The sequence below is a fragment of the Mobula hypostoma genome, chromosome 21 (genome assembly GCF_963921235.1).
Source record: "Mobula hypostoma chromosome 21, sMobHyp1.1, whole genome shotgun sequence".
Classification (NCBI taxonomy): Eukaryota; Metazoa; Chordata; class Chondrichthyes; order Myliobatiformes; family Myliobatidae; genus Mobula; species Mobula hypostoma.
This window is the reverse complement of record NC_086117.1, coordinates 17,808,300-17,816,802: the sequence shown is the minus strand read 5'-3', so window position 1 is coordinate 17,816,802 and position 8,503 is coordinate 17,808,300.

Here is an 8,503-nt window from a genome sequence, read left to right as displayed (position 1 = left end):
CATGATGTTAGCCAGTATCTATTTTCTCTCCTTCCGCCCCCAGCATTTCCTTAAATAATGGTACTTTGCTATCCTGAAATCGACAGCAATAATTCCATATTCTACAGTGCTTTGGAAGGTAATAACCAGTGCTGTTGCTTCTTCTAAAGCCCATCACCCCTGTTGGGGCATAGGTCACTGACAACAGCTCACCAGATTCCTCAGTCCTGGGCTGAAGGTTGATCAGCCTTGTGGCTTCTGCTCTCGCAGGGATGAGCTCATTGGGGCTTCTGTTGGCATTTCTTGTACAGTGCTTGAAAGTATTCAGCCCTCACAATTTACTGACTCATTTTCTAAATTTTAAATATCTTGAAATACCTTGAGCTAATCTGCAAAACATTGTGCACCACGCCAAATCAAAAGAAAAAAGATTCAGACCCTGTCAATAATTTACTAAAAATTAAAAACCAAAATTGAGGCGCTGTAGAAGTGTCCATTTCCTTTGTAATTACTACGCTAACTTTCCTCAGGTGCAATATACACCTTACCAACTCATCCAATTTGTTGATGTAGAAAATTGGAGGATCATCTGTTTTCAATGAGCTCATAAGAATAAATATCCCCTCTCTCTGTAAGGTCCAACAGTATGGTAGGTTTTCAACAGACCAAACCAAAATGAAGATAAAAGAGAATTCAAGACAAGCCAGGGAATTGATAAAGAAGCACATATCTGGGGAAGGGTACAAAACCATTTCAGAGGAACTGAACATATCTCGGAGCTCAACGCAGTCCATTGTAGAAAAAGTGGGGGGAAAAAATATGAAACCACAGCCACACTGCCTAGGTCAGATAATCCATCTAAACTTAACTGCTGGAGAAGAATGGCAACTGTAAGAGAGGCTACTGTCACAGTCACTGAGTGAGCTGCAGAAGTCAGTGGCTGCAACTGGAGGTGAAGTTCATGGCTCCACAAAAAGAGTATCCATGGAAGAGTGGCAAGGAAGAAGCCCTGGCAAAAAAAAAACATATTCTTGCCCATAAAGGCTTTCCAAAGTCACTTAGAAGATGCTGTAAAGAGGTGGAAGAAGGTCTTGAGGTCAGATGAGACTAAAGGGGAACTTTTTGGCCTAAACACTAAATCGTACACAAATCTAATACTGCACATCAGCCAGGTAACACCATCCCTAGAGTAAAGTATGCTGGAGGAGGCATCATGCTATGGGGATGCTTTTCAGTAGCAGGGGCTGGAAATCTGGTCAGGATTGATGGGAAGGTGAATACTGTTAAATAAAGAGAGATCCTAGACAAAAACCTGCCAGCCTCTGCCAGAAAGCTTAAACTGGGGAGGAAGTTCATCTTTCAGCAGGACAACGACTCAAAGCACACTGCCAGAGCAATCATGGAGTGGCTTCAAACAAAGAAAATTGATATCCTGGAGTGGCTCAGTCAGAGTCTTGAACTTAACCCAATCGTACATCTCTGGAAATTCCTCAAGATCGCTGCCCACTGCCGTTCCCCAACTAACCTGGCACAGCTTGAGAAATTTTGTAAGGAAAAATAGGCAAATCTTACTCCATCATTTTGTGCAAAGCTAATAGAGAGATTCATCCAAAAAGACAACTGGCTGTAATAGCTGGGAGAGATAGATCAACTAAGTACTGAGCAAAGGGGGGGGGGGGGTGAATACACTTGAACACTGTCATTTCAGTTTTTGATTTTTTATTTTTCATACTTTACAATTTTCCCTGTTTTGGGCTCTACTGTGAAAAAGGGAGCATGTGATTCTCAAATAAAAATTCTCAGTTATATTGATCAAAATCTTTGGTTGTAATACTCATTTATGTGAACAAAGGGATGGGGGCTGAATACCTTCACAAAGCACTGTAGTTTTGGGTTTTTACGGGATTCTCCTCCTTTCGCAGCTGGACTTGGGACCATCCATGGTAGAGTTTATGGAATAAGTAGAGCAACTTTCTCTAAATCTTGGGGAGTCATCAGCTTTCAAGCTCACAAACCTCAAGTTCTGTTTCTTAATAACATTTATTTCCTTCAGTTTGTCATTTTCACTGGAGCCTTGGTTCTCTAATGAATCTGCAAAGTAATTGTTAAAGTCATTTTCTCATTCCCATTACAAATTTTCCTATCTCTGTCTGTAAAGCTATTGTTCCAAAGGTTCCACTGATCTACACATTTAGAAGGCTAAGTGAATTATAACAGTCTTTCTGAATAACTAAACATCAACTTCATTTAATAGAGTTGAAAGCTGATGAGTTTGGAAATAATAAATGGCGAACACATTGGTGATTTTATTTTGTTATCAATTGCTTTTACATGAGCTGAATGGTTGAAATAACATCTTCCACATGTATAATCTTCAGCATTAAAGCAGTCCAAGTAAAAGATGAGCTTTACTTATCACATATACATACATTAAAACACACAGTGAAATGCATTGTTTGCATCAAATCGGATCAGTGTGGATTGTGTTGGGCAGCCCCCAAGTATCACTACGCTTCCAGCGCCTACGTAGAATGCCCACAACTTACTAACCCTAACCATATGCCTTTGGAATGCGGGTGGAGTCTATATGTCCATGGTTATGGACAGAAAATATAGACTCCTAACAGACAGCGGAGGAATAGAATCCCAACCCTACAGCTGGCACTCTGAAGTGCTGCACTAACTGCCACCCCTACAAAGTGCGAACAGGAGGTGGATGACGGAAGAAATTGACTAATGACAAAATTGTTCCATAATGGTGAGGACAGAGACAGTTGGAGGGTTACCTAAGTAACAGAATGGCTTGCAATGTTAATGCAAGGGAAGCCGTGACTGGAGAAGAAAGGTGGAATCAAAGGCGAGGGGGAACTTACAAATGTTAACATAGATTTTGTGGGAGAAGGTGAGAGGGCTGCAAAGCTTGGAGACTGAGGTTAAAACAGATACTTGTACGGTGAAATACAGATGAGGATTAATTATGGTGAACGCAAGCTAACATTGAACATCTGAAACAATGACTGGCAAAAGAATACATTGTGCAGTTCAAAAAAAGGATGATTATACTTTTTTTTTAAAGTACAAATCATAGGAGAATTCAAGCTTACATAGAAGCTAATGGATGAATGCATTACAGGAATAACAAACTTGTCACAAATCATTGTCAACTGCATCTCTCACTATAAAACACTATAACAAGCCTTTTAGAATTTTGGCTGCTAAAAGAGAAATGATTTGATGTGGGAGTTGGATGTAGGAGTGTTCAAGAGGCTGGAATTGGAGGCGGAGGCATGCAGGGTATCTTGGGAAATAGAAGTGCAGGAGGATACAGAATTAGGAACGGATCAGGTGGGTATGAAGCATTTCATAAACAGAGCGAACATGATAACTAGGACAATGCCTAACAGCGAGAAGAGAGGCATGCAAAACAATTTTCAACAGCAGATGAGCACAGGTATGGTTGAGTCAGGCATTATCACAGAGAAGGAAATAAGCAGCTTGAGCAATGGGATGTGATTGCAAGCTCATCCCTGCATCATATACAATGCCAGTGTAACAAACATCTGCTTCAGTCTCATTGCTCACAATAGGACAGAACGGGTTACAGTGATGGATCAATAATGGCATCCTAATATTTCTCAATACTTATGTAAGGGGTTTCTTCTTTTATGTTACTGCGTAGGCTAATGAAAATGGCTTCGTTGTTATGTTATAATTAAAATGGCTTCTTTGTTATGCTAACTGTTGAGAAAGTTCTCTCACTAGCAGCTTGTTTGGGTTATATTATTGATAAGAGAGAGAACGAACCAATTGGGATAGATGTTATTCTTTCTTGTGTGTCTGTAAGCTATTGTGATGCACAGGTTTTTGGGGCAGAAGGCATGATGGGGAGAGAGAGAGTGGACACGGTGCTGTGAGCTGGCTAACGGGGTGGGACCCCAAGCAGGAGTCCGAGGTGCATGGGTTTTTGGGGTAGAAGGCACGATGGGGGGAGAGAGAGAGGGAACATGGTGCCGAGAGCTGGCTAACGGGGTGAGACCCTGAGCAGGAGTCCAAGGTCCAGGGTCTTCGGCGAGGAGAGGAGACGGAGACAGACAAGTGTGGAGCGTCTGGTCGACCACCGTGGTTGGTCCCAGGCGGCAGGTCGAAGTGGGCAGAGGGGATCGAATGGTGAAGAGAAGATCGTTACTAGAGCTCCAACTGTTTGTGCATGAAGAGATTGAACTTTGATAAGCTTGGCACCTTTTATTTTCCTTTTATATTTTATCTCTATTAATTATATAGTTCCAGTAATATCGATAAATTGTAATCAATTAATCGTATATGGTGTTTTGTCTGTTATTTGGTGGGGTGGGGTACATCACTCGGCATCCACACAAACTTAATTACCCAGTTTGGCAGGGCCAAGGGCTGTTTCCCCTAGACAACAGCGAGTTGAGTGAGCCTGAGGCTTTCCAGGGGGCTACACTTAAATGCAAATGTTACATGATCAGTTTTGAAAAAGCAATACAACTAGGAACAACAGTGGTCACAAATTTGTTTCTGAGGTAGAACCAGGCCTAATATGCATATATACAGAAAGTGATGCTGTTTTCTTTGATGGCCCTTCCGTGAGGCAGATGGATGAAAAATAGCTGTGGGTCAAAGAAACACCAGAAAGAACAGTGCATGAGTGAAAAGGAAAGCTATTGCAGATTTGATAAAATTCCAGACCTGGCAGCAGGAGTGAAAAACTAGAACTTCAGAAGAAAGTTTGGTGAAGCTTTCAAACCCAAAGGACAATAAAAACATAGGACAGGCCAGCAGAGCTAATTAGGGCAGTATGGTAACGTAATGGTTAGCACAACGCTTTACAGTGCAGGTGACCCAAGTTCAATTCCCACCACTGCCTGTAGAGAGTTTGTACGTTACCCCGTGACGGCATGCGTTTTTCTCTGGGTTCTCTGGTTTCTGTCCACAGTCCAAAGACATTCTAGTTGGTAGGTTAGTTGGTCATTGTAAACTGTCCTGTAATTAGGCTAGGATTCCACACTGTATCTCAATAAATTTTAGAAAATAAATAAATAAATAAGCTGATGATGGAAGCAACAGCATCAATAGACACAAAAGGCAACTGGATGAGGGAAATGTTTGGGGCAATTAGGGCCTGAGAGAAAATTTAATATAAGAAAGTGATATACTTATGTCCTTACCCATTTTCAAAAAGTATGCTCTTAGCAAGTTCAACTGAGCTTTACTTCAACATATTGCTGGCAAATATAACATTATGCACATATTTTAATTAACTGCAGACTATTTCTGGATTCTGTAGAACCACAGATAATGTATATTTGGATTCATTTAGCAGCTCAAAATTTGAAGGTAAAAGTAACTTCTAAAAGATGGCAATCACCTTCAAAAAATTGCCTTCCCCAACTAACTAAAATAATATTAATTACACAGATGGTTTCTCTCCTGCCTCACTCAGCCACTAACATCAGGTTTAACTAAAAAATGTATTGAGATTAGGGACACCACAGTAGCATAGCAGTTAGGGTAATGCTGTCAGTAAGAAATGCATGCCGAGTGGGTTTCCTCCGGGTGCTCCAATTTCCTCCCACATTCCAAAGACATACACGTTAGTAGGTTATTTGGTCACATGGGTGATATTGGGGGCTGTGGGCTCGTGGACAGAAAGGGCCTGTTACTGTGCTAAATCTTTAAATTAATAAAAATAAAATGGGAAAAAACATCTCATTGTATATTTCATCCCCATATCTGGACCATACTCTGAATGCACACTGAACAGTTTCATATCAATTGTATCATGTCACAACAAGCCTGAAAGGGTCCTGTATCTCTAAATAAAAAAATAAAATTGTCAAGCAGAAGGAAGCTATACCTTTTAAAGAAGGGTGACTGCATCTGATGGATTGCCTTCCCCTTGATTCCAAAGCTGTGAGGGGTCCACGATGTCATCCATTGTCAAATGGTGTCTTTTTGTCAGGACAGTTGCTGTCACTTCCCATCTGGAGTTCAGCTCCAGTTCATGCTTGGACCAAATCTGTGACGAGTTTTGGACCTGATGATTCCGGCAAACCTGAACTATTTCTGAGCAGGTTATTGAGGAGTAATTACCACACGATAGTCAGCATTTATGTATTTATGCACATTTTATTTCATATCTGTACTTTAACCTCTAACTTTATTTATGTAATTCTTTATTCTTTATAATTATTGGATGTTATTTTTGTTGCATGTTTCACCAACACAGCACAGAAAAATCTTAATACATGTAAGTGTATGATGCAAATAAAGTTGATCCTTGAAAAGCACACACTGTCACATTGTTGAAATATTTGGAATAAGCTGGTGGTGATTCATTCATTGGATTTGTCACATAAGTGTGATAGAACATACCTGGGCAATTTTTCATACTGTATATGCAGACAGATGAGTTCCATTATACTGTGACTTTGGCTGAAGGTCTGGTTAGTACTGAAGCACGAGCCTTCAGCACTACAGCTGGGATGTCTAGCAGGGCTTTGCTGTACCCAGCATCTTAATAGCACATGGAGGGAGCTTGAATTATCTCAAGGCTGGTTTCTCTAATGATAGGAAAAGAAGACATGGCATATTTAAATCAAAAGATTCTGCAGGCTAAAAAAAATTTCTTGGAGGGGAGTATGAAAATCAGATGGCTGGTTGTGGGGCAACCTGAATCATTTAAGGTTAGTCGTATTAGAAATGCCAGGCAGGCACATTAAAAAAGTTTTTCTGTTTGCATTCAAAAACATTAACATATAACTTGACAGAAAAATTGTTCAAAATTTAAATTCTGCATGAAGCTCTGCATTGAAATGACCTTTTGTTCGACAGCCTTTCAAACTACCAATCCAAAAGTATTAATGCCCTGGACTCCCACCGGGAGTTGGATCCTGGCAGCAGGATTTACCAGAGTGTCCTTGAGATGGCTGAAAATAGACTGCAATGCAATTTCCTAATTTCCAATAACTTGTGCGTACTTGCAGCTCCTGTCTCAAGCATTCACATATGAAGGTGGCATCTGCCCAGAACTGGAAGGTTGGAAAGAAAAGATTCAATTTTTTTTTAAAGAATCAGATACTTAACATCACGCCTTCAAGATTTTATTGATCTTATTTGCTCAAATATTGCTGTATAATCAGTGCTTCACATATCACATGCAATACATTGCTCACATAAGTTAAGAGCTGTAACATGTAAGACATAATTGGGACATGCAATCAAACAAGACAAGTGGAAGTGAGAAACATTAATGGAGGTGGATTCCAGGTTGCTTTTTGTCTCTGGCACCCCGGAGCCTCCATGTGCATTGGCTCAGGAAATGATCGGGAAGTAGCAGAGAGGGCAGAGGCTGCACAGATATTTCTCAACAACAATACAAATGGTTGTTCTTCAAAGGAACATTAACACAATTTTTAACATCAGTTAGGTTGCAACTTTTCTTGAAAATATCTGTTCATAATAAGGTTACTCAAGCACCAGCAGTCCTCAGTGACTCTACCTGAACAATAGAGTCAGCAGACAGTTCAGACACAGGTCATCCTAGACAAGTAGGAGATAAATACTGATGCCAACTGAAGCATCCTATCTGTATGTCAATTGATCACAGAGCAGGAATCATATCAGGAAGCTTGTCTTAATTGTTTAATGCTGCATTTGAAAATATATTTACCCAAATGGATGTTGAGGAAGTTAGATGCAAACATTTATTGAAATAATAAACACAGTGGAAACACTCAGCAGGTCAGGGAGCAGAAACAGATCTAAAGCTCCATATCGATGGCCCCTTTATCAGAAGTAGGAAATGAGAGTTAGAAAGAAAGATGGCAAGGGAGGAATGGATTGGACAAAGAGTGAGACCAGGGTTGTTGGGTCAGTTTGCTGCTTATATAGTGGTCTAGTTGACAGATCAGTGAGGGGAGTTAGAAAGAGGGAAAACAAACAAAGGGACATGTGAAAGCGATCAAATACAGGTGAGAGCCGTTACTGACTTCTGAAATCTGAAGAACGCTCAGATCAAGCAGAACCTGCAGAGAGAGAACCCAGTTAGGCCCTACAGTTAGAGTTAATATTGCATTGGCAATATTTAGTTTACACCAAGTTATCTGAAATAGATGAATTTGATATTGAAATCTGAAGACTGCCGGTCAATGAGGTGCCATTCCTCAAGCTTGCATTGGGCCTTATCAAAACAGTGTAGGCAGCCCCAGACATTCTCCCACTCCTGAGCCCCAACCCAACCATGAGGAACAACTAATCCTGCCTTTGGGCAATAGGGAATCTTTGGGTCTCAATATCAATTTGAAGTTTCAGATGACTTATTTTTCCTGCTTGTATCAGATCTTCTCTGTTTTGCTATGATTATTCATCTGTAATGTTATCTCAGTCTGCTCGCTGCACATTCACTACCTGTTCTGCCGTTTTACAGCTTTTACATGCCCATTTGCTTTCTAACAGCTCTCGTCAATCTGACAACCAAACTGCTCCATAAACAATAAAATCA